The sequence below is a fragment of the Apium graveolens genome, chromosome 8 (genome assembly GCF_009905375.1).
Source record: "Apium graveolens cultivar Ventura chromosome 8, ASM990537v1, whole genome shotgun sequence".
Taxonomy (NCBI): Eukaryota; Viridiplantae; Streptophyta; class Magnoliopsida; order Apiales; family Apiaceae; genus Apium; species Apium graveolens.
The window spans coordinates 251,283,945-251,311,772 of NC_133654.1; the positions used below are offsets into that span (position 1 = coordinate 251,283,945).

General features: G+C 39.0%; 1 non-coding gene across 1 annotated transcript; it reads right to left on the reverse strand.

The window, feature by feature from the left end:
- Window positions 1-12,997: 12,997 nt before the first annotated feature.
- LOC141681585 (small nucleolar RNA R71) lies at window positions 12,998-13,104 on the reverse strand. Its single transcript, XR_012559012.1, has one exon. It is a non-coding gene; the product is annotated as a small nucleolar RNA R71 (small nucleolar RNA).
- Window positions 13,105-27,828: the final 14,724 nt, after the last annotated feature.

The window sequence follows — 27,828 nt, forward strand, 5'->3', positions numbered from 1 at the left end:
TGGGAAGATTAGCAATTTTGATGCTATCACTTCATCTCTTGTTAATATGCTCTACATGCTAGTTTCTGATAGGTACTTTAATTTTAGCAACTGTGTTATGCTAGAATTAGGTTCCAGATTAGGTAACAAAGCTAATAGACCACATAACATCTACTATGCTAGATTCTTTATGTTATTGGCTAACCATGTTGCTGAAGGTTTGGTTATATCCAATGAGAATAATAAACTCAAATGCTGGGCACAAGAGAAAAGGGTCCTTGCAGACCTTTTGAGAATGAACCTCAACAGCCAGGTGTCATTGGTATACTTGCCATTCATGAATGCACCACAGGTAAGTGAGGTAAATACTTCTATAACTCCTACTACTTCCAACCCCACTATTTCTTTGCCTTCTACTGTGGCTATGGAACTTGTGTCTTTGTCCAAACAGGCTCCTACCAAAGCCACCAAATCTAAAGTTTCCAAAGTCAAGTCAAAGAAACCTACCTCTGTTGTTTCTTAAAAGACAACAGTTGTAACAACTACCATAAACCCTGAAGGGAGTGAACAGGGTGTGAGTGGTGAGGGGAGGGCTGAACATCAAAAAGCCCCCCAGGATAAGGTGGGAGAGGTGAGTGGTACCCAAACCAGCCAAGCCCCAGTCTCTCAAAAGACTGTGGTGGTTCAAAAGGAGTCCAGCACATCCCTAGTTGCATCCTCCCAAAAGGATGTAACTATTGAAAAAAGTCCCCAACAAGGGACACAGAACAAAAGAGGGAGGGACACTGAAGCCACACATTCACCATTTAAAGCCTTTTCAAGGAAGAAGAAGGTCAAAACCCTAGTCTCCACACAAGGGACACACACAGCACAGATACATCCACCAGTATCTGTGCCTTCTCAAATTCAGCTTGATGTGATTCCAGCAAATGTGGAATCACAGCCCCATTCTCTCAATATAGAAACACACCATTCATCAAACTCTCTAACACCCTCTCTGGATGTGGATATGATATTCACATCAATTCCTGATTCTCCCTCATTAAAACTCAGGGAGGAGCCCCACTCAAAACCTGATGATCATCATCTTTTAGATGATTTGTTGGATCATCAGCCAATTCTTTCAGATGTAGTTGAAGAATCTGTGTTACCTCACTTAAAATCAATCCACACAGATTCAACAATTATGTCACTTTCTATATCTACATCTTTTCCTTCCTCAACGGATATCTCTCATCCGTTGACAAGTGGTTGTTCTTCAACGGATAAGCTTAACAGCAGTTATCCGTTGATACCATCAGTTTCTACTTCAACGGATACTCCCTATCCGTTGATGGTCTCTACACACTTAACAGAAACAATTCCAACTGTAGAGGACATGGCAACTGTACAATCACTTTTAGGTTTGAGGGAAGGGAATGATCTTTTGAGTGAGGGGCTGGGTTGCTCCCAGGCAAAAGGAGAGGTTGAGAGTCACCAAATGCATGCTATTTCTTCCAGCATGGCAAAAGTGAGTGAGAGGAGTGCCACCTTAGAAGGTGAAGGTGAGGGTGTGAGGGTGTGTGTGAGCCAGGGGGAGCCCCTGATGCAAGAACAGGGAGAAATTGAGAGAAAGGCAGGTACAGAAGCTATAAGGGTGGATCCAACCATTGCTAGTGAGTTAATGAAGTGGATGATGCAGATAAGGAAAGACAATTTCAGCAACATTACAAAGCTGTCATTGATAACATTTCCTTGGATGCTGACACTTTTACTCACCCTGTTTCAGCCAATCAATTATTGGCTGCACAGGGCAATGTGAAGGCAGAACAGACACTACACATTGTACACACTTCAGAATCTCTTCTCAGAGACAAAGCTGCTGTCAACAGGCTACCTTCTCAAGCTGGTGAGCCATCTGAAGAATTTGGAGTAAATTCTAATGATGATGACTCTAACTCTTTGAATGAGAGCATGAACTTAGGGGGAGTAGCAGGCCCAAGTTCTGTTCCTAATCTTCCTGCATGGGCATGGGCAAAACCATCAATACCAGGCGAGTTTGGTGTCACTTTGGTCAGAAAAGTCATGACAATTCAGCAGGCCCTTCAGGAGACTCAGGATGCTGGTACCAAGGCAATTCTTCAAGCTCATCTGGACTCTCTGCATCTCTTGCAGTTGCAGCATTACCAGCAAAATCTAAGTGTGGATGAGCTCAAGCTGGACATTGCTGATCTGAAATCCTACAATGCTGAGAAATTGGATTCACTTATACCCTATGGTACTATGCAAGATTTGTTGGGGAGACTGATGAAAGTATCTGATGCTGACAAGAGGCTGGCCAGACTGGAAGATAGGGTTCAAATCATTGAAGACTCTATGGTCACCATTCTTCAGAATCAACAAACTCAAACAAATCTACTCATACAGTTGGAACAAGCACAAGGCTTGACCCCTACCCTTGATGATAACAAAAAGGGGGAGAATAAAAGGGAAAGGGAAGGAGAGCCATCTACAACATTTCAGATTTCTCAAGTGCTAGTTCCTGTCATCTCAACTTCTCCAACTATTCAAGTCAAAGGAAAGCTAGATGGAATTGATCTAATCCAGATAGCAGCAGCTGAATTGCAAGTCAAAGAGCAAAGGAAGAAGATTGATGAAAAGATGCAACTAATATTTGGTTCTACAACTTCCCAATCACAATCTGTGAAGCATAGCACAAAAGTGGAATCAATTATTATGGAACTCAAGCCAGTAGGGAGGCATAAGGATGGAGAAACTTCTTCCAAAGATCTGCAACCTATGGTTCTCAAGCCCAACAACAGATCCAATAAGGACTCTACAAAGAATCCTCTAAAAGAGGTGGATTTTCCTCTTCCAAAAGCTGATTAGGACAAGCTTTTAGGTAGAAGTATTGCATATCTCAAAGAGACCATGGATGAGGCTGTAAGGAGAAACATGGCTATTATCTTCAGAGAGGGAAATAGCATATGTGTGATGCAAGGACATCCCAAATTCTCAATAGCCAAGAGGGAAGAAACCAAAAGGTTGAAGGAAGAAGCCAAACAGCTAAAGTCAAGTCAGGCTGAAGAACAAAAAGAAATTGAAGACAAAGGTGAAGATGAAGCTATGGGGGACATGGTTGGTACTGAGATGGAGGAAAGAAGTAAGGAAGAATGGCAGAAAGGGAAAAGAAAGAAGGTCAATGCAAAGAGAAAGAAGGTAGATAAGACTGAAGAAACCCAATCAATATCCAAACCACTACCCTCTATTTCTGAACCAATTGTACCTGACCCCTTCATAAATATTCATGGTGAAACAATCATTCCCAAGGAGGAACCAATTGATTGGGACACCATCAAATTGCCCACCTTCCTAACCTCTTCTCCACCATCAAAGAAGCAGAAAAGAAGAATCAAATCAACACCCTTTAAAGCCTCAATCAAATTCACACAGAAGCCTAAGCCTAAATCTCAAACCTCTAAAGATGATTATGTTCACATCTGTGACATAAAAGAATTTTCAAATATTGAACTCTATCTGGATGAGCTGGAGGATGTAAGGGGAATAGCTGCCTACAGACAGCTACCTGAGAGACTAGTGTTCAAATACAAAGGAGCTGGGGAAAGAACATGGCCTCTTCACAGAATTCTGAATGAAGGCTACTCTACCTTGATTAGAGTCTACTCAGCCATACAGAAGGATTCTGGCTTTACCAGGACTGCCAAGACTGAGATTCTCAACAAGATTGCCAACATAAGGAAAACTTGGAGGGAGCCAAATGCCTTGCCTAGAACTTTACTCATTCAAGAAAGAGAAATTACAATTCACAAATCACCTCATTGGTTGATGGAGTTCAGAGACAACAAAGGAGTCAGAAGATTTTTCAGAATTGAAGATCAGCTAAAGATTGCCAGTAATGAAACTCTCAAGGATATGCAATCTAAGTTAGATATCAAAGAAGAAGATGAAGCTGAATTCTACAGACAACTTCAACTTCAAATAGAGGAGAATGACAGGAGGCTAGGAAAGAAAACCAGGGATCAAAGGAAAAGAAAGTAATTTGCTCAGGCTAAAGGAGCACCCTTGGAAACAATGTAATTCTTCAATTCCATCTCAGCATATACATTTTTGTAGCACTTTTGAATTTCTACTTTGGTACAGTTTATATATTTGTTAAGTGTTTTGTTATCATCAAGCTAAACCCAAATTTATGCCTACAGTTCTATTAGACATAAATAGGGGGAGATTGTTAGGAATATGTGTATTAGTTTGATGATAAGTTAAGCAAAACACTTAAGTAGAAATCTAGTGTTTGTAGCCTCAACGGATAAGACCATCTTGGCTATCCGTTGAAGGAGTAGCTTTACTTAGCAATAAGTTTAGTATTGTAGCACATTTCACTCTCTGGTATCAAGCTGTAATTCTTAGATGTTGTTAAGAAATAATCAGTCATGTTGACTACTAATGGATGTACAAATAGGAGGGCTAATTGTAAATGTTTCATGCCTTGTAATTTTTTATAAGTGAAGAAGTGTCAACGGATATTGAAGACCTTCAACGGATAAGAAATAATGCTTCAACGGATAATATCCATCAACGGATAAGTGCTTCAACGGATAAAGACTTCAACTGATAATGCATCAACGGATAAAGCTTCAATGGATAAAGCCTCAACGGATAAGGCATCAACGGATGAAAGCTTCAACGGATGCTTAGTACATTAGCAGTTGATAGTGACAATTCACAAGCTGACAGAGGCACATGGATTGACAGAGACATACTGGAATGTGGAAGCCTCTAGGAGGAATCAAGAAAATGCAGCATTTCCATTCTGATGCAAACAAGGAAGTATTCAAAGATTTACAGATTACTCTAGATTGCATTGGATAGAGAAATGAAGAAGAAACATGTGAAGAATCTTTTCAATTGTATTTTACAGTTTATCTTCACTTGTAAACTTGGTGATATATATAAACCAAGTAGCAGCTAGTAATTAGATATGAATTTTCCTTGAGCTGTTTAGAAATATCAAAAGAGAAAATCATCTAGTTTGTACTAGGAAGCAGCTGTGATTTAATTCTTTGAATCACAGATTTTTCTGAAATAACACATCTTTGGTGGAACAACAAATCCACCAGAAAAGTTTTTTTTAAGTTCTTTGTGTTCATTACATTTGTGTTTGAATATATATCTGTCTGCATCAGCTTCAAGCAATTCACACACATTTGATCACTCAAATACTTAGCCTTAGAAACTGCTCAAAACTTGAAAAAGTTTTGAGATTTACATTCAACCCCCCTTCTGTAAATCTCATTGTTAGTCCACTGGGAATAACAATATCAAAATTTAAGTTATCAGAACTTAAGATATCAGAAGATATTTATCAGGAGATAATATCAGGACTTGAGAAGACTTTCAGATAAGGAAAGCGACTGATTTAAAGGAAAGAAGATCAAGACTAAAACAAGAAGAGATATGCATGGAGGAGAATTCTATGAAGAATAAAATACTTGGAGGAAAAGATAACTAATTGATATATTTTAGGATGCAGACTTATATTCGATATCAATTAGAAGATTATCTTGTAACTGTGTGTCTATATAAACACAGCATAGGGTTTACACTATATGTGTTATCTTAATCGAGAATATTATTCATTGTAACCCTAGCAGCTCTCGTGATATTTATTCATCACTGAGAGAGAACGGTTCCATTGTAATACTGTTTTATTAATAAGATTATTCTGTGTTTCATACTTGTGTTCTTAATTCGATTTGATTGTAGTATACATTGTATTCAACCCCCTTCTACAGTGTGTGTGACCTAACAAGTGGTATCAGAGCAGTCTGTTAACACATATACAGTAAAGATCCAAAACAATCATGTCCGAAGAAGAGAAAACTCCAACCAAGCCCACAAAACTGAAGAAACTCCAAAGACTCATATCCATAATCGATATGAGACTATTAGGGTTCCCATACTGAAACCTTCTGAGTATCCCATACGGAAAGTGAGGATGACTATGTTTCTGGAAGCTACAGATCCAGAATACCTTGACAGAATTAATGAAGGATCACATAAGCCAACCAAGCTCTCTGTGGTAGTTGCAGACCAGCCAGCAATGACTGTACCAAAGGAGAAATATGAATATACAGCTGGAGATATCTCATCTATTGCCAAGGATGCAAAGGTAAGAAATTTGCTGCATAGTGCCATTGATAATGTCATGTCAAACAGGGTAAGTAACTACAAGACTGCAAAGGAGATATGGGATGCCTTGGAGATAAGATGCCAGGGAACTGATTCAATTAAGAAGAACATGAGGACTATACTAACTCAAGAATATGAGCACTTTGACTTAAAACCTGATGAGTCATTAACTGGTTTATATGACAGATTTGTCAAACTCTTCAATGATCTGTCACTGGTGGATAAGGAATATGATCTTGAAGATTCTAATCTTAATTTCCATTTAGCTCTTCCTGAAAGTTGGGATTTGAAGGCAACTACTATAAGAGACAATTATGCTCTTGATGAAACTACTCTTGATGAAATTTATGGTATGCTCAAAACTCATGAACTTGAGATAGATCAAAGAAGCAAGAGGCATGGGAGAAGGTCAAGAACAGTTGCTCTTAAGGCTGAGGAGGAATCCCCCAAAGTGGTTGTCTCAAAGAAAGGCAAAGGAAAGGCTCTCATCACAAAGTCTGATTCAGATTCATCAAGTTCTGATGATGATGAGGATTCGGAAACTGAAAGTCTATCTGAGATGGATGCTGATGAAGAGATGATGAAATTGTGTGCTCTTATGGTGAAGGGTATCACAAAGATAACCTACAGGAAATTCAAAAGGGGGAAGAAGTTTTCCAGGAAAAGTGGAAGTTCTGATAAAAAGGGATTCGGAAAATCTGAAGGCAAAACATGAAAGCCTGATAGAGGAGATTACTCAAATGTCAAATGCTACAATTGTGGTGAGAATGGCCATATATCTCCTGATTGCAAGAAAGGAAAAAGTGACAAAGGCAAGGCACTTGTCACAAAGAAGAAAAGTTGGACATACACTTCAGATTCTGAATATGAGGTGAACTATGCCTTGATGGCAAATACTGATAGCAGTTCTGAAACTGCTGAGTTAAAGGTACCTCAAACAACTTATGCTTTTCATACTGATGATATTACTGAGTTGAGATCTTATCTTAAAACCATATTCATTAGTTATAGAGATCAGACTTTAACTTGTGATAGGTTAACTTCTGAAAATCTGGCTTTTAAGAAAAGGAATGACTATTTAGAAAAAAGTGTTAGTTATGTTCCATCAAACTCAGAAAGAAAGAGATGATGCTTTTTATGTTAGAGATGAAGTGTTAAAACTGAATCAATCTCTAAAAACTGAGTTAGAAAAGGAAAAAGAGATTACCAGGACTTGGACTAACTCTGGGAGAACAACTCAGAATTTACTAAGTAGTGAAAACTGGAAAGAGGGCTTAGGTTATGGAGATGATAAAAGTGAAACAGGAACTAAACAAATTAAGCCAATTATTGTTAAACAGACTACTAAGCCAAAGGTAAATCTTGTTAAGTTTGTAGCTAAATCTGCAAAGTCTGATTCTGAAAAGATGAAAGATATTGATACAGAGGTTAAGGCAGAGTCAACTTCTGACAAATTAAAACAGGATAAACCAGCTGAAGTTAACATAGGCTTAATGACAAAGAAGCAGCTTAAGTACAAGCTGAAAGAGATTAAGGATGTAAACAAGGTAAAACCACCTAGGAAAAATAGGAATGGAAAGGTAGGTGTGAATAAAAGCAATAATTCTATGCCTCTTCCTGATGCTCCTAGAAAGAAATTCTATAACTATGGAAATTCTAACCATTTGGCTTCTTTTTGCAGGAAGAATAAGAATATAAACTCCTTACCTTCTAAGTCAGGAGTTAAGAGTCAGTCTGTTAGGTTTAAGCCACAAAATCCTTGTTTTCATTGTGGTAGTTATGGCATTCCATTTATACTTGTAAGGAATATCATAGTTTGTACTATGATTATTATCAAATAAAACCTTCTTTAGAGAAAGTTAGCATTATTCCTTCTAGTGTAAGTTCTGATGCAAAGTCTGATACTGTAAATTCTGATAAAAAAAATGTTAACATAAACTCTGATATTAAATCCGCTGCAAATGTTAACAAACTTAATAAGGCCAAAGGATCCAAGCAAGTCTGGGTCCTTAAAACTAATCATTAGTGGTCTTTGTGATTGCAGGGCAACATGAAAAACATCCTAGTTCTGGACAGTGGATGTTCAGGACATATGACTGGAAATAAAGCCCTGCTATCAGACTTTGTGGAGAAAACTGGCCCAGGAGTTTCTTATGGAGATGGCAACATGGGAAAAACTCTGGGATATGGTAATATCAAACTTGGGAATGTCATTATTGAAAAAGTAGCTCTAGTCTCAGGACTTAAACACAATCTGCTAAGTGTTAGTCAAATCTGTGACAGAGGTTATCATGTGGATTTCTTTGAAGAACACTGTGAAGTTGTAAGCAATTCTACATGCAAAGTTGTTCTAAGGGATACAGGCATGGTAACATTTATGAAGCCAAGCTTTCAACAAGTTCTGATGGTTCTGTAATATGTCTGTTAAGTAGAGCATCAATTGAAGAAAGCTGGGATGGGCACAAGAAACTCTCTCATTTAAATTTCAATAATATAAATGAACTAGTCAAGAAAGATCTTGTGAGAGGACTGTCAAAATCAGTATTTGCTCCTGATGGCCTTTGTGATTCATGTCAAAAGGCAAAACAAAGAAAATCTTCATTCAAGAGCAAGACTGAATCTTCAATTCTTGAGCCTTATCACCTACTACATGTTGATCTATTTGGTCCAGTAAATGTCATGTCTATTGCAAAGAAGAAATATGCTATGGTCATAGTAGATGAGTTTACCAGATACACATGGGTGTATTTCTTGCACACAAAAAGTGAAACAGCATCCATCTTGATTGATCATGTCAAACAACTGGATAAATTGGTCAAAGACTCTGTGAAAATCATAAGAAGTGATAATGGCACTGAGTTCAAGAATATGGTTATGGAAGAGTTCTGCAAAGACCATGGAATAAAGCAGGAATTCTATGCTCCTGAAACTCCACAACAAAATGGAGTTGTTGAAAGAAAGAATAAAACTCTTATTAAAGCTGCACGAACTATGCTTGATGAAGCAAAATTACCAACCTACTTTTGGGCTGAAGCTGTGCAGACTGCTTGTTTTACTCAGAATACAACACTTATCAACAAGAATGGAAAGACACCATATGAGATGGTGAAGAAAAAGAAGCCAAATCTGAAGTACTTTCATGTATTTGGATGCAAGTATTTTGTTCTTAAGACTCATCCTGAACAGCTATCCAAATTTGATCTAAAAGCTGATGAAGGAATTTTTGTTGGATATCCACTTTCCACAAAAGCCTTCAGAGTCTACAATTTAAGAACAAGGGTTGTCATAGAATCTATCAATGTCTCTTTTGATAATAAGAATATTACTGGACTTGAAGATTTCAATGATCATGATCAGTTGAGATTTGAGAATGAAGCTTTAAATTCTGATTCTGTAAATTCTGATAGTCTAAATCCTGATACTGTAAACTCTGATGGGTTAAACTCTGATGTTATTGAAACTGTGGTGACTACAACAAAGGAAAATGCACCTGTACAGGGGAAGCATATTAAAGATCCAACCACATCTCAAGAAGCATCAGAACCAAGAACAGGCTCTTCAAGTTCTGATTCATCAAAATCTGATGGGCCAAGTTCTGATAATTCTGAAAACTCAAATTCTGATTCATCAAGTTCTGATGGGCCAAGTTCTGATAATTCTGGAAACTCAAATTCTGAAGGATCCAACTCAGAGAGCATAATTTCGGGGGAGCATCAGAAAATGTTGATGGAGATAGCATGGATCATGAGGGAGCATCCAGTTCTAGAGATAACCTTCCATCTGCAAGGAAGTGGACTAAAGCACATACACCTGACTTGATTATTGGAGATCCTGAAGCAGGTATTAGAACTTGAACAGCAACATCAAATGAATGTCTCTATCATTCTTTTCTTTCTCAGGCTGAACCAAAGAAAGTGGAAGAAGCTCTTCAAGATGCTGATTGGGTGCAAGCAATGCAGGAAGAGTTAAATGAATTTAAAAGAAATAAAGTCTGGACCCTAGTGCCAAGACCAAAGAACAGATCAGTTGTTGGTACAAAATGGGTGTTCAGAAACAAAACTGATAGTGATGGCATAATTACAAGGAATAAAGCAAGGCTGGTTGCAAAAGGATATTCTCAACAGGAGGGAATTGATTATGATGAAATATTTGCACCAGTTGCTAAATTGGAAGCCATAAGAATATTTTTGGCTTATGCTGCTCACAAAAAATTTACAGTCTTTCAAATGGATGTAAAAAGTGCCTTTCTTAATGGAGAATTGGAAGAAGAAGTATATGTTGAACAACCTCCAGGTTTTGTAGATTCAAAATTTCCTCATCATGTCTACAGACTTGATAAAGCACTTTATGGCCTTAAGCAAGCTCCAAGAGCATGGTATGAGACATTAGCTCTGTTTCTTCTGGAAAATGGATTTAACAGAGGGAAAATTGACAAAACTTTATTCTATCTCAACCATAGAAAGGACTTACTTTTGGTACACAGATATGTTGATGATATCATTTTTGGTTCTACAAATGACAGACTTTGTAAAAGGTTTGCCAAGCTAATGCAGTCAATATATCAAATGAGTATGGTGGGAGAACTTAGCTATTTTCTGGGCCTTCAAGTCAAGCAGAATGAAGAAGGAACTTTTATTTGTCAATCTAAGTACACCAGAAATTTGTTGAAGAAATTTGGAATGCAAGACTGTTCAAGTGCATCCACTCCTATGGCCATTACAACAAAATTAGATAAGGATACTGGTATATTGATAAGTGGCATTTTATACCACTTAGAACTTCTTAAAATGGCTTAAATTGGTGTCTTGAAATCAAGTATTTTGTGTATTTGATGTGTTTTTCTAGTGTTTATGCATTTCAGGGTTTTAGTTGCATTTCGGGGGAGGAATCATCAAGAATAAGCCTTGGCATGTGTTCACCATAGCGAGAGGAAAGAAACGGGCAGATTACGGCGAAGAAACGGAGCAAAATCATTTTTTTTCCAGTAGAGGTCTGAGCGCCCGCTCAGCTATGCTGAGCGGCCGCGCAGGGTCGGGAAAAAAGACAAATTATTTTAGGACTTCTACTTCTGTTTGGTTTCCACTTCTATGTAATCTGAGTTTTATGGGACTATTATATAAGTAGATTTGAGACGTTTTCACAAGGGTGGATTGAAGAAGATTGTGTTTTTACGCAAGAAGCGAAGGAGATAAGGAAGAAGACCGATTTAGCACACCGCAACGAAGAGGAAGCATATCTTCTTGTGATTCTTGTTTCGTTGTAACGTTGGATGCTAGTTTTCTTGCTTTGAACTTATTTACTCTTGTGACGTACTCTGTTTTAATATAATTAGTTTAGTTATTATTTTCTTGTGTTTGTTTATCATGATTTCATATGAACCCATGATGACGATAAGTGCTATTATGGGCTAATCGTGATCATGGGGTTGCAACGGATTTATTATGGAATTCTTTAGTTAATCATTTAATACTTTAGTGTGTGATGATTGCATGATATCTAGTATTAGTTGTGCGTATTCGTCTTATGTGCGTCGCGAACATATAAGATAGGGTGTTAATCTCTTGTGAAGCGACGGTGGATCTTGAGATTTAGAACTTGCCATGCTAGCGTAGGTTCATGTACGTTGTGCATGATTAGTGGGTAACTCTAACAGTTTTATTTGCCCTATGTAATCAAAAGGAATAACTTGTGCTTAAATCGTTGTGTTGTCAATTTCTGTAGACATATAGGAACTCAACATAATTGATGACTATTCAACTTCTATCTTAATTGTGGATGCTTGGTAGAACGGTATTAGTACAATGAAAGTTGGCTTTTATCAGTTTCGTGTTATTCGATTAATATCATCAATGTCACATGCTAAAGGTAATAACAATGGCTATAGAAGGAAGTAATAATGAAGTTATGATCTCATGAGTGTTTTATTATTGATAAATTGAAGTGTTAGATAAGTGATTAATTAAGTAGTTAATTATAGTTAATATTTAATCAACAATTTTAAGTGTTAGTGTCTTAACATTGAGAAGTAATCATACATTGGTGAGTGAGTTTAATTAGACAATAATTTAGTCTGAGTCTCTGAGGGAACGAACTAGAAAATATTCTATATTACTTGCGAACGCGTATACTTGCGTGAATATTAGCGCGTGTTTTCACCCTAACAAGTTTTTGGCGCCGCTGCCGGGGACTCGGCATATTTGTTTATTTTATGTACTTACCATCATTGGTCATTAGGACTCAGTGAGTAGGACATAGTAGTTACTTATTTTTTCCGGTTGTGTTTCAGGTACTTTAGCAAGCGTTTATGCAAACTCGTTCTCGTGCTCGCAAGAGGACTTTAGATACAGCTGAGGAGACAGACGAAGTTCTTGATATTCCGGAGAAGTTAGATTTTGAGGATTCGGATTCAGGAACTGAGCAGAAAGAACCAGTAAACATGGGAGATCGTATTGTTCAAGCTGATCCAGCTCTTATGGATTTTTCTCGGCCTAAAATTAATGACATTCAGTCAAGCATCCTTCATCCGGCTATTCAAGCTAACACCTTTGAAATCAAGCCGGGCACTATTCAGATGGTGCAGAATTTTGTTTCTTTTGGAGGAGCGGCAACTGAAGACCCCAACATGCACATAAGGAATTTTGTCGAGATCTGCAGCACTTTTAAGTATAATGGCGTGACTGATGAGGCTATCAAGTTGAGGCTTTTCCCATTCTCACTGAGGGACAAGGCTAAAGACTGGTTACATTCTGAACCAGCTAGGTCCATCACTACGTGGCAAGATCTTGCGCAAAAGTTTCTGGTGAAGTTTTATCCGATGGCAAAGACTGCTGCTATGAGGAGTGCTCTTACTCAGTTTGCGCAGCAACCTACAGAATCTATGTGCGAGGCTTGGGAACGCTACAAGGAAATGTTGAGAAAATGTCCACATCATGGAATGCCGGATTGGATGGTGATCACTGGTTTCTATAATGGTTTGGGGGCCCAATCTCGGCCCATGCTCGATGCAGCAGCTGGAGGCGCCTTATGGGCTAAAAGCTATACTGAGGCGTATAATCTTATAGAGACGATGGCTGCAAATGAGCATCAAAACCCAACTCAGAGGATGACGTCAGGCAAGGTAGCAGGTATTCTGGAAGTTGATGCAGCCACCGCTATTGCAGCCCAACTCCAAGCGCTATCAATGAAGGTTGATTCTCTGGCTACATATGTAGTTAATCAAATAACTATGGTTTGTGAGCTTTGTGCAGGTTCTCATGCTACGGATCAGTGTTCTCTTGTCAACGAATCTGTTCAGTATGTGAATAATTATCAGCGACAACAGCAGCCTGTGCCAGCGACCTATCATCCTAACAACAAAAATCATCCAAATTTCAGCTGGGGGAATAATCAGAATGCTATTCAGCCACCATATCAGCAAGGAGTGAGTAAACAGTTTAACCCACCTGGATTCCAGCAACCACAGCAGTATGCTACAAGGCAATCATATCCTTAACAGGGAAGTACAGCTGCACCTACTAGTGCTGATTTTGAGGAACTTAAGCTGTTGTGCAAGAGTCAGGCAGTTTCTATCAAGACCTTGGAAAATCAAATCGGTCAATTAGCCAATGCAGTGCTCAATTGTCAACCTGGCACTCTTCCCAGTGACACGGAAGTACCAGGCAGGAAGGAAGTTAAAGAGCAAGTCAAGACTATTACCTTAAGGTCTGGAAAAGTGGCTGATGCTGAAAAGGCAAAAGAAGTAGACGCTGAAATAAGAGATGAAGAATCTAAGCAAAAGGAGAAAGCGGCGGAACCAAGGAAGACTACTGTTGAACACACTCTGCCTGAGGCTAATACAGGGGAGAAACAGCTCTATCCTCCACCTCCTTTTCCTAAGAGATTGCAGCAACAAAAGCTGGATAGACAGTTCGGGATGTTTCTGGAGGTGTTCAAGAAACTTCACATCAATATACCTTTCGCTGAGGCTCTGGAACAAATGCCTAGTTATGCGAAGTTTATGAAGACTATTCTTTCAAGGAAGGTGAAACTGGATGACCTTGAAACCGTTGCTCTCACGGAAGAATGCAGCGCTGTTCTGCAGCAAAAGTTACCACCAAAACTGAAAGATCCAGGAAGCTTCACCATTCCTTGCACCATTGGCAATCTGACTTTTGACAAGTGCCTTTGTGATTTGGGAGCAAGCATTAATCTGATGCCGTTGTCGATCTTTAAAAAGCTGGATCTGCCTGATCCAAAACCCACATACATGTCGCTACAATTGGCTGACCGTTCCATTACTTACCCAAGGGGCATAGTTGAGGATGTGCTCGTCAAGGTGGATAAGCTCTTCTTTCCTGCAGATTTTGTTATTCTGGATTTTGAGGAAGATAAGAAGATTCCCATAATCTTGGGAAGGCCTTTCTTGGCTACTGGCCGTACCTTGATAGATGTGCAAAAAGGTGAACTTACTATGCGGGTCCAAGATCAGGATGTGACCTTCAACGTATTCAAGGCAATGAAATTCCCTACAGAAGATGAGGAGTGCTTAAAATTGGATGTGATTGATTCTGCGGTTACTTCGGAACTCGATCGCATGCTAATGTCTGATGCATTGGAAAAGGCCTTAATGGGGGATTTTGACAGTGATGATGAAGATGGCAACGAGCAATTACAATATCTGAACGCTTCTCCCTGGAAGCGAAAGCTGGACATACCATTTGAATCTCCTGGTACTTCTGACCTTAAGAATGCTGAAGGAAAGCTCAAACCATCAATAGAGGAAGCACCTACCTTGGAGCTCAAGCCATTACCTGAACACTTGAGGTATGTTTTTTTAGGTGATTCATCTATGTTACCTGTTATTATTTCATCTGACCTTTCAGGTAGTGAGGAAGACAAGCTCTTAAGGATTTTGAGAGAATTCAAATCGGCTATAGGATGGACCATAGCAGACATCAAGGGGATAAGTCCTTCATATTGTATGCATAAAATTCTGCTAGAAGAAGGTAGTAAGCCAACTGTGGAACAGCAGCGAAGACTGAATCCCATCATGAAGGAAGTGGTGAAGAAAGAAATTCTGAAATGGCTGGATGCAGGCATCATTTATCCTATTTCTGACAGCTCGTGGGTGAGCCCCGTACAATGTGTACCTAAGAAAGGAGGTATCACTGTGGTCGCAAATGAAAAGAATGAGCTCATCCCTACTCGAACAGTTACAGGATGGAGAGTATGCATGGATTATAGAAAATTGAACAAAGCCACAAGGAAGGATCACTTCCCTCTTCCATTTATTGATCAGATGCTTGACAGATTGGCGGGTCATGAGTATTTTTATCTTCTGGATGGTTATTCCGGGTATAATCAGATTTGTATTGCACCAGAGGATCAGGAAAAGACTACCTTCACTTGTCTATTTGGCATGTTTGCTTTTCGCAGAGTTTCATTTGGATTATGTGGCGCCCCGGCCACTTTTCAGAGATGTATGATGGCTATATTCTCTGACATGATTGGAAATAATGTCGAAGTGTTCATGGATGACTTCTCCGTCTTTGGACACTCATATGATGAATGTTTGAATAATCTACGCGCCATACTCAAAAGATGCGTGGAAACTAATTTGGTGCTCAATTGGGAGAAATGTCATTTTATGGTGCGTGAAGGCATTATCCTTGGGCATAAGGTCTCTAGCAAGGGTCTGGAGGTGGACAAGGCCAAGGTGGGAGTCATTGAAAATCTTCCCCCACCTAATTCTGTGAAAGGAATCCGTAGTTTTCTTGGTCATGCGGGTTTTTATCGGCGATTCATCAAGGACTTTTCAAAGATATCTAAGCCGTTGTGCAATTTGCTTGAGAAAGATGTGCCTTTCAAATTCGATGACGAATGTTTGGCAGCATTCGAGACTCTCAAGAAGAGTTTGATCACTGCACCAGTTATTACAGCACCAGATTGGACAGAACCGTTTGAGATGATGTGTGATGCGAATGATTATGCGGTAGGTGCAGTTCTGGGACAGCGCAAGAAAAACCTCTTCCATGTGGTCTACTATGCGAGTAAGACTTTAAATGGTGCCCAATTGAACTACACCACTACTGAGAAGGAGCTTTTGGCTATAGTCTTTGGTTTTGAGAAATTTCGATCGTATCTACTTGGTACAAAAGTAACAGTATTCACTGATCATGCAGCTATTCGCTATCTAGTTTCCAAGAAGGATTCGAAGCTGAGACTCATTCGTTGGGTGCTTTTACTTCAGGAATTTGAGTTAGAGATCAAAGATAGAAAAGGTACTGAGAATCAAGTAGCTGACCATCTCTCTAGAATGGAGAATCCCGATTCTACTTCACAGGATAGGACGTTAATCTACGAATCTTTTCCGGATGAGCAGTTGTTTGCAATTCAGGAGGAAGAACCATGGTTTACAGATATTGTAAACTATCTCGTCAGCAATATAATACCTCCTAATTTGACATCCGCTCAAAAGAAGAAGTTTCTGCATGAGATGAAGTGGTATATGTGGGATGAACCATATTTGTTTAGACAGGGAGCTGACCAGATCATCAGGAGATGTATCCCGTTCTGTGAGACGGAGGGGATATTACGAGACTGCCATTCCACGGTTTATGGTGGACACTATGGTGGTGAGAAGATGGCAGCTCGTATTCTGCAAGCAGGTTTTTTCTGGACTACTTTGTTCAAGGATGCTCATCAGTTTGTTTTAAGGTGTGATCGTTGCCAAAGAGTGGGAAATTTGTCAAGGAAGGATGAGATGCCATTAAATGTTATGCTTGAAGTCGAGGTCTTTGATGTGTGGGGAATCGATTTCATGGGGCCTTTTATCTCATCTTGCAATAATCAGTACATCTTCCTGGCAGTCGATTATGTCTCAAAATGGGTCGAAGTTAAAGCTTTACCGACAAATGATGCAAAGGCAGTGCTAAATTTTCTTCATAAACAAATTTTCACAAGGTTTGGAACACCTCGGGTAATCATAAGTGATGAAGGATCGCATTTTTGCAATCGTAAGTTCACTTCTATGATGTAGCGTTATAATGTGAATCATCGAATAGCCACTGCCTATCATCCGCAAAAAAATGGTCAAGCGGAAGTGTCTAACAGAGAGATAAAGCGCATTCTAGAGAAGGTTGTTTGTCCGTCAAGGAAGGATTGGTCTTTAAAGCTCGATGAAGCTGTTTGGGCTTACAGAACAGCATACAAAACTCCACTTGGGATGTCACCATTTCAGTTGGTGTACGGTAAGGGATGTCATCTACCTGCGGAGCTTGAGCATAAGGCCTACTGGGCATTGAAGAAGTTGAACCTGGATTTAGATGCAGCTGGTAAGAAAAGAATGCTTCAGCTTAATGAACTTGATGAATTTCGACTTCAAGCGTACGAGAATAACAAAATGTATAAGAAAAAGGTGAAGAGGTGGCACGATAGGAAGCTACATCCTAAGTTATTTGTGCCAGGGCAATAAGTTCTTTTATTCAACTCTCGGCTCCGACTTTTTCCTGGAAAGTTGAAATCAAGGTGGTATGGACCTTTTATTGTCAAAACTGTGTTTCCACATGGAGCGGTGGAAATTTTTGAGAATGATCCGGACCAAGCATTCAAGGTTAACGGTCAGCGGTTGAAGCAGTACTATGGGGACATGGCAAACCGAGAAGTGGTTAGTGCCATTTTGTTGACTACTTGAGAAAGGTACGAAACGTCAAGCTAATGACGAAAAAGAAGTGCTGCGTGGGAGGCAACCCATGAATTGTTGTTACAGGAACCCTTAGAAGTTAATAACCTATCCAAAAACACAAAAAAATCAGAAAATAGGGGCTGAAAATTTTTTTTCCCAGTGACCCCCTGAGCGCCCGCTCAGGGGTCGAGTACCAGAATTTTTTTTACAGTTCAGAAAAAAAAACACAAAAACAGTTTTAGCCCATAAACCCACGATTTGTTACCACTACCCCATCATTTTACCCCTTAATTCCCAAACCCTAATCTAATCCACACCCTATATATACATACACCTATCCTACATATCTCCAACAAAACTTCCTACACTTAAACCCTCTCACAAACATCAAAAATCAGTTCTTACACACTTTTATTCACGAATCAATGGCACCCAAGAGAGCACGCACTATTGACAGCAGCAGCACAGTTCCTACTACTGATTCATCGAGGGGTACTGCTGCAAGGCCTCGGTTAACTGACAGAGCCGCGGAGGAGGAGTACACTAGGCTGTTGGGGAAGCCGATTCTGAAGGAGAGGGGGTTTTTACCATCGGGGAGGGATGGTGAGTTGCTGCCCATGATTGCAGAGAAGGGGTGGATAGCTTTTTGTGAGTCACCCGAAGCGGTACCGATGAGCGTTGTTCGCGAGTTCTACGCGAACGCGAAGGCCGAAAAGAATGGGTTTTCTGTGGTCCGTGGGCTGACGGTTGATTATCATCCTGCGGCGATTCGCCGTGTGATTGGACAGCGAGAGAGGAAGCCCGAGGAGGAGAAATGGAATGAAAAGACTGCTGAGGATTTTGACTTGGATTTGATTTGTGCGACTCTCTGTCGACCGGGCACAGTTTGGACCTGCAGGACCGGCACTAATGAGTATCGTCACTTTCCGGCGATCGCCATGAACAGGTATGCCCGTGCATGGAATGCATTTATTTGTGCTAATATTTTGCCTTCTTCGCATGCACACGAGGTCACAGTTGAGAGAGCACAGTTGTTGTGGGGAATTCTGAATGAGGAATACTATGTGGACCTTGGTGAGTTTATCTACCAAGGAATTCTGAAGTTTTTTAGGGGAGTGAAGCATATGAACATCCCTTATACATCTACGGTTACGAAGCTATGCCGAGCAGTGGGAGTGAACTGGCCGGCTCATGAGCAGTTGCAGTTGCCAGCAGCTCCGATTGATTCTGGCACTCTGAATGGGATGCAGGAGTGGACCGGTGGTGAGCCTGAGGAGCATGGGCTGGGTTATCGTCTTCCAGGAGGGCGTCTAGCACGAGGTGCTACTATGGCTAGGCCAGGGCGTGATGAGGCTGGTTCTTCGAGAGCTCAGGAGGGTGCTGGGATGGTTGATGCCCAGTATAGGAGGCTTTCACGGCGGATGGATGCCATGTATGAGACGCAGAGCAGGTTTGCTCAGGAGCTCACCCTTGCGTTAGGGACTGCTTTTCGAGGCCTTGAAGCTGATATCCAGTGGCCAGTTTTTGGTGAGGACTCTGCATACCCGCCGCCTGATACTCCACCCACTGAGGTGATGATGATGATGACTCCGAGTAGGTATACCCTGTGTTCCTTTCTACTACTTTCACTGAGGACAGTGAAGATTTTTAGTTTGGGGGTGGTAGTTAAGGAATATTGTGTGTGTCATATAGTTGCATATTCATGATAGTTTAGTTCATATAGTTGCATAATTTATGCCATATAGTTTTTTTTTGTTATTAATGTCATGTAGCTCATGCATTTACCATGATCCCTTTTGTAATGATTTATCGACTGAATTGTGATATTGATGCGAGTGTAGTGATAGCATTAAAGTGATATTAAGTCGTGTAGGTTGATATGTATGCTAGAAATAATTGTAAGTCCACTAAGTCTTAGAGAATGCGTAAGGGCTAGATTGTTGTTATGATTTGGTTGTTTTCAAGGTCAATCTACTTATTATGCTTAGAATTCGATTATAGGTTCTTAGTGATAAAGGCATGAAAAAGAAAAAAAAAATTTGGAGAAAAAAAATATGGAAGTTGTTGCTAGTTGTGGCTAGGCGTCAAATGGCTAGTAGCCGGCTCGCATATGGTGCGAGTAGTCTAGGGTTGAGCAAGGAGCAAAACGCACTTGCTCAGAAGTTATAAAAAAAAAATTAGTTTATGCATAATTGATCAAGAGTGTGCTATTTGGTATTCGAGTTATTAAGTTCTTAGGGGACTTTGTGCCTAGTGACCTAAGGCTTTTAGAGTCTGGGATCCGCTAACCTAACGCTCGTTACATGGATACCATTGTATAAGTCTTTTGTGGACCTCACTCATTGCACGGTCAAACAAGCATTTGAGTTGTAAATAAAAAGCACGATTCCGTAATAAGCTCCAGAGTTCTTGTAGTGTTGTATATCACTTTGTGCCTAGAATTTTTTATTCTTTGTATAATCGTAGGATTGCCTTGCGGATAGTCTAGTCATAGTAATTGGTCTAATTCCGAAGCATATCTGTTAAGCATTTGCACACACCACGTTTCTGGCTGTATGTCCGTTTGCATGAGTTTATTGATCTTTGGTTGTCTAACTGCATTCGTTGAGATGTGGCAATTTGGTTGGTTAATCATAGTAAGGGGGATCGCTGCATTTTCATATAGATTGCATTCATGCATGTTTTTATTTGTTTTTGAGTCTGTGACGCTTGAGGGCAAGCATCGATTTAAGTTTGGGGGTGTGATAAGTGGCATTTTATACCACTTAGAACGTCTTAAAATGGCTTAAATTGGTGTCTTGAAATCAAGTATTTTGTGTATTTGATGCGTTTTTCTAGTGTTTATGCATTTCAGGGTTTTAGTTGCATTTCGGGGGAGGAATCATCAAGAATAAGCCTTGGCATGTGTTCACCATAGCGAGAGGAAAGAAACGGGCAGATTACGGCGAAGAAACGGAGCAAAATCATTTTTTTTCCAGTAGAGGTCTGAGCGCCCGCTCAGCATTGCTGAGCGGCCGCGCAGCAAGCTGAGCGCCCGCTCAGCTATGCTGAGCGGCCGCGCAGGGTCTGGAAAAAAGACAAATTATTTTAGGACTTCTACTTCTGTTTGGTTTCCACTTCTATGTAATCTGAGTTTTATGGGACTATTATATAAGTAGATTTGAGACGTTTTCACAAGGGTGGATTGAAGAAGATTGTGTTTTTACGCAAGAAGCGAAGGAGATAAGGAAGAAGACCGATTTAGCACACCGCAATGAAGAGGAAGCATATCTTCTTGTGATTCTTGTTTCATTATAACGTTGGATGCTAGTTTTCTTGCTTTGAACTTATTTACTCTTGTGACGTACTCTGTTTTAATATAATTAGTTTAGTTATTATTTTCTTGTGTTTGTTTATCATGATTTCATATGAACCCATGATGACGATAAGTGCTATTATGGGCTAATCGTGATCATGGGGTTGCAACGGATTTATTATGGAATTCTTTAGTTAATCGTTTAATACTTTAGTGTATGATGATTGCATGATATCTAGTATTGGTTGTGCGTATTCGTCTTATGTGCGTCGCGAACATATAAGATAGGGTGTTAATCTCTTGTGAAGCGACGGTGGATCTTGAGATTTAGAACTTGCCATGCTAGCATAGGTTCATGTACGTTGTGCATGATTAGTGGGTAACTCTAACAGTTTTATTTGCCCTATGTAATCAAAAGGAATAACTTGTGCTTAAATCGTTGTGTTGTCAATTTCTGTAGACATATAGGAACTCAACATAATTGATGACTATTCAACTTCTATCTTAATTGTGGATGCTTGGTAGAATGGTATTAGTACAATGAAAGTTGGCTTTTATCAGTTTCATATTATTCGATTAATATCATCAATGTCACATGCTAAAGGTAATAACAATGGCTATAGAAGGAAGTAATAATGAAGTTGTGATCTCATGAGTGTTTTATTATTGATAAATTGAAGTGTTAGTTAAGTGATTAATTAAGTAGTTAATTATAGTTAATATTTAATCAACAATTTTAAGTGTTAGTGTCTTAACATTGAGAAGTAATCATACATTGGTGAGTGAGTTTAATTAGACAATAATTTAGTCTGAGTCTCTGAGGGAACGAACTAGAAAATATTCTATATTACTTGCGAACGCGTATACTTGCGTGAATATTAGCGCGTGTTTTCGCCCTAACATATATCAGTAGATATTACTGATTACAGAGGTATGATTGGCTCGTTACTCTTGCTAACTGCAAGTAGACCTGATGTCATGTATGCTACCTGTCTTTGTGCAAGAGTTCAAGCAGATCCAAGAGAACCTCACTTAACAGCTGTGAAAAGAATTTTCAAGTACCTTAAATGTACAGCTGTTCTAGGATTGTGGTATCCTAGGGAATCAGAATTTAAGCTAATAGGTTACTCAAATACAGATTTTGCAGGGTGCAAAATTGACAGGAAAAGCACAAGTGGAAGCTGCCAATTTCTTGGAGGCAGATTAGTTTCTTGGTTTAGCAAGAAACAAAAGTCAATTTCCACATCAACTACAGAGGCAGAGTACATTGCTGCAGGAAGCTGTTGTGCACAGATTCTTTGGATAAAAAATCAGTTACTAGATTATGGGTTAGAATTTTCTAAAATTCTTATTTACTGTGATAATCAAAGTGCTATTACTATGACAGGTAATCCAGTTCAACACTCAATGATAAAGCACATCAGCATAAGGTACCACTTCATAAGGGAACATGTGATGAAGGGTACAGTGGAATTGCATTTTGTTCCAACAGATCAACAACTAGCAGTTATCTTCACAAAACCACTGTGTGAAGCTACTTTTACAAGATTGGTAAATGAACTTAGAATGGTTCAGGTTCTTTCTCTAAATCTGTTTAGTTTATGTTCTGATACATCAGACTATATGATCAGTATTGACAGATATTACTATCTTTGTGTAATCTGTGATTAAATTGAAATTTATCTAAGTGATGATTGTTGTCTGATGTGAATTTCTAAACTCTGATAGTGATATGAATGTTTCTGTGACTATTCAATCCAATGAGAATAACTGTGCTAGATGCTGACCTATTAGTCTCTAATATACTAAAGATCCCATGTTTGAAGTAATTATTTATGTGGAAATCTTTTAACACAAGCAAATTCTGATATTGAGCTTGGTTAGGTTTACTTTGTGTATCTTATTACTAAGTCAAAAACTAGAATGGTGCTTCTTATCTGTTAAGTTCTGATGTTTGTAAATCTTATGGGCGTACTAAGTGCTGATAAGCCTCACTTATCAAAAGAAAAAGTAAAAAAAAAAGAAATAAATATCAGGTACTCCTTTGAGATCTAGAGAAAAATGTATGTGGAAGGGAAGACCCAAGTGCATTGTTGGTATTAAGTAATATGCATTAGAAAAGCAAAATAAAATTTTTTTAGTGACTTTTCACATTCTCTGATTACTGGAGAAATACTTTGATAACAACATAAATTTTGATAAGCAGTCGTGACTCACTTACACTGAGAAGCCACTGTAAAAAGAAATTTCAAAAGATGCATAAAATGAGCACAAAACAGTTGAGGTGGATTCATGCATGACCTCATTCTATAGTAGACTTCAGACTAATGACAGATTTTGAGCAAATTTCTTAGTTATGCCTTATTTCTAAGATGTACTGAAGCGAATCAGAATTTACTCTTTGTCTGATATTTAGCTTAATGCACACACTTACACTCCATATGAATGATGAAAATTACTGTGGTGATCAATGTTGTTTTAGATGAACAGTTTAAGTGTCAGTTGCATAAATTCTGAGGACAAGTTCTGATGGAAGTTCTGATGATTAAGTTTTGTTGAAAACATATCAGTATTTGTGTGAAGAATTATAGAAATAAACATTCACTTTTTAAGTTAAGAAGCCATATTCTGATGACTTTTAAATTCTGATAACAATCAAGTTCTGATGCTGACGTGGCAGTATTTATTTTCTTGATTTTTTTTCAAGTCAATACTTGAACGGTTATATTTTATCAGAATATTAGTTTATGTGAGATAAAGACAGTCATGATCATTTGTTTAGTGGGAACAGTTTTTTTTTAAAAACTGCATGTGCATAGTAATCATTACTTATTTCCTGTGCCCATTAACTACTGTCTTAACTACTGCATGCCTGATAAGTGTAACGTCTGTTCCACTTCTCAATAACTGTTGTCACGTGGGGTGTCTAAGTAAAAGAGATACAAGATTTTCAAATCTTTTATTTACATTTCTATTCTATTTACTCTCTCTTTTTTCTTATCTTCTCACATTCTCTGACGGTTTTCTACACAGACATTTTATCAAACATTTTTCTGGCATTCTAACTTCTCACCTATTTTCAATGGCAGCCAAGGATATAATCTTTAATGGAGCAAAGTTCGTCCCCAACAACTATGCTGCCACTCTCACTAAGAGTGAAGCTCCTTCGGAACTTCATTTTATTCAGGATTTCTTATCTCATAGTGAAATTGGGTTCGCATTGACACAGCCATCCAGTATATCTGGAACTCAGGTTCTGACATTCTGGCGTACTGGACATTATGATGATGGTGGTAAGAATGGGACTCCAGGCATCGTGTTTACAGCAAATGAGGTTGAGTATGTTGTTACTCCGGAAGCAGTTCGAAAAGCTCTACACCTACCTGAATCCTGTCAATTCAGTTCTGCTGTGGAGGAGCCCTTGCTACAGCAAATGATGGCTAATCTTGGATATGAAAAGAGTTTGGCTAAGTTGGGTCAACTCAAACGTCCATATATTCGAAATGAATGGAGCTTCTTCTTCGATTACATCACGAAGACGTTTGCCAACAAATGCTCCAATTTTGATGCCATTCCCATACTGACACAACAAATTGGGTATGCACTCCTAAACCAGTCTCATTTTGATTATGCAAAGACTGTGTTATGTTTTATAGGAGATAGAATGAACGAGGACAGGAATGTAGTTTACTTTGCTAGGTTCTGTCAGTTAATTTACAATTACTGTACATCAGATGAACCACAACTAGCACGTGAAATCATAGAACCTTTTAGGTTAGCAAAAAGGACATTTACTAATCTTTTATCTACTGACAACAAGAAGGGAGTTTTGAGACCTTTACAAATCCCTCAATCAGTAAAACAAGTCTTGGTAAATGCTGATCCAGAAACCTATACAAATTTATATCCTGATGCCAAGCCCACCAACACACAACAGCCATCAGCACCTACTCCTGTCACTCAACAACCACTCACATCAGAACATGCCAATCAACCATCAGCACATATTCCTGTGAAGCCTTCTTCTTCTAGAGCAAAGAGGACAAAGACTGTACCTCAGACACAACAGAAAAGAAGGAAAATAATTTTAAGAGATGAGTCTGATGATGAGGAGGTACAGGTTCAAACATCAGAACCTGTTGTGGAAGCAGCTGAGGAAGTGTCTCCTCAGAAAACAAAGGAAACTGGGAGTTTTAGGCCCATCAAAAGGCTTAGAAAAAGAAATTCTGATGACAAATCTCCCAAAGTCTCTCCACCCTTGAAGAGATGGAAGAAACAAAGAGATAACAGGGACACAGTTGAGTCAGATTCAGAGGATGTGGAAGCAGCAGCTAAGGAAGGGGATCAGGAATCTCTGATCCCAAAGGAGCCAATTGTGATTGAATCCCTTCCATCTACACTACCAGAATTTACTGAAGCCATTGAATCTACACCTCCACTATCACCAATTCAAGCTGAAGAAACTGCTCAAGACAGAGTGACTACACCTCCCGTGTCTCCTATCATTGAACAAGTACATGCTGAAGACCCAGGTACAAGTGCTGAAATAGATATTCACAACTTGGTTGTGTCTGAGGTTCTGTACTTAGAAGCTCCAACCATTCTTCAACATACTCTACCAACAACACCAATTTTAGATGCCGATTTCAATGCAGATATTCCAACAACACCTCTTCTAAATCTAGATGATGAAGATCAGATATTAGGTGAGCATCAGAATTTGGATGTTGATTAGAATTTTCTGCCAGATCAGAACTTAGAGGATGATTTTGAAACCTCTATAGCCTCACACACTATCATTTTATAAGAGGAAGCTGATTCTGCAGGCTCTGTAAGTTCCGATGCTGCAAATGCTGACAATACTGGTGAAACTGCTACAAATCTATATGCTGATGCAGCTGGTCCTTCAGGACATGCACCTCAACAAGTTTTAGGAAAAGCTGATCTAATCAAGAACTTTGTTATAGAGGATGTACCAGTACCTTGGAGTGAAACTCCAAGAGGAAAATAATGGATCAAGGAGTGAAACAAAGTTGATTTTGTTCCTACTGCAAATATTCTTACTGAGCACCTGGCTAAAGCTGATGAGATGCTGGTGAATGATGACTTCAAATCACATCTCAGAGTTACTGCATTGAGTACAAGGCACCTTCAAGGTCAACACTCAATAACTCAAGCCAAAGTGAACAAAATTCAAGAAACCCTGATTCAACAAGACATGAATGTAAAATTGGAAAAGAACAGGTTTTTTAAGCCAGCCTTTGACCGCATTGGGTATATAGAAAAGACTCAAGAAAAGCAGCAAGCTAAAATATCTGATATTTTAAAGAATCAAGCTGCTCAACAAGATCAACTCAATGAAATCCAAAACTCTGTGGAATTGCTTGTCTCTCTCCTTCTACCAGATGATGCCAAAAAGGGGGAGAAAGTGATTAAGTCCAAATGCAAAATTGATCAACCACTGAAGGGTAAGGATGATGATAATGAAGACCAGGGAAACTCTGAAAGGGGTAGAGGTTATGGTCAAGTCAAAGGCTTTTCATCCAGGAAAGCAGGAACTTCTACACAGAGATCAAGTTCTGATGCTGATAGAAGAAAAAGTTCTGATAAGCAAGTTCTGACTAAGCCTGATGTTCTGATATAGGGTGAAAGTCAAGAATCACAAAAGTTTATGCAGACACTGAAGCTTAAGGGGAAGAAAACATCAGTCTACTATCAAGACCCCAAGTTACAGAAGCTAGATGAAGAAATTTCAAAAAGACTATTTCTCAAAGACAATCCAGGAATGGACCTTGAAAGTCTGAAGGAAGAAGAAGCCAGACTTAAAGCAGAAAATGTCAAATCCAAGTCTAAAGCTTCTATTACTGCAAAGAAACCTCCAAAGCCTAAGGGCATTGTGATTAAAGAGAAGACAAACTCTGAGGCAACCAAATTTGAATCCAAAACCAAATCACAAGTAGAGGTAGATCCAAGATTCAAAGGCAAAGTTAAAGTTGATGAAACTGTAAAGATAAATATGCCAATTATGGATCTGCAAGCAAAATATGATGAAGATACTAGTCTGATTTTGAAAAAGAAGAATATTCAAACAACCTCTGACAGAGCTCATATTGTTCAAGATCAGGACTTAGTAAATTCTGATATTACAATAAAGCAAGCAACCTCTGACAGAGCTCAAGTTGTCTTGATATCAGAAGATAAAGAAAAGAAAACCTCTGACATTGCTCATATTAAACCTTCAAAAATTCTACTACCTGGGTTTACTAAAGCTCAACAATCTACTCAACCTTTGAAGACTACATCAAGTGGTTTTGAAGCAAGAGTTATTCGAGGGAAGGAAGCTAGAGAAAAATCAGGATTGGGTAGTTCTAAAGAAAAGAGAGTAAATAATACTACCTCTGATCCAACTTCTTTGAGTGAACCAAAAGTAGGAACAACTCCTGAAAGATTGAATCAACTGGAGTCTGTACAAATGGTCTACCACTCTGTATTGAAAGAAGATATCATGCTATATTTCATGACAAATGGGAGGGTATTCCAGATTAGAAAGAATGTTATTCGTTTGAAGTACTTTGAAGAGTTGCAACATGTGCTATTTCTACTTCAAGTGAAAAACAGATCAACAGATGGTGCTGCCAGTTACTTAAAATCTGATATTCAAAGGCAGAAGAAACTTTACTCTGTAAAGTCTGACATGCCATAC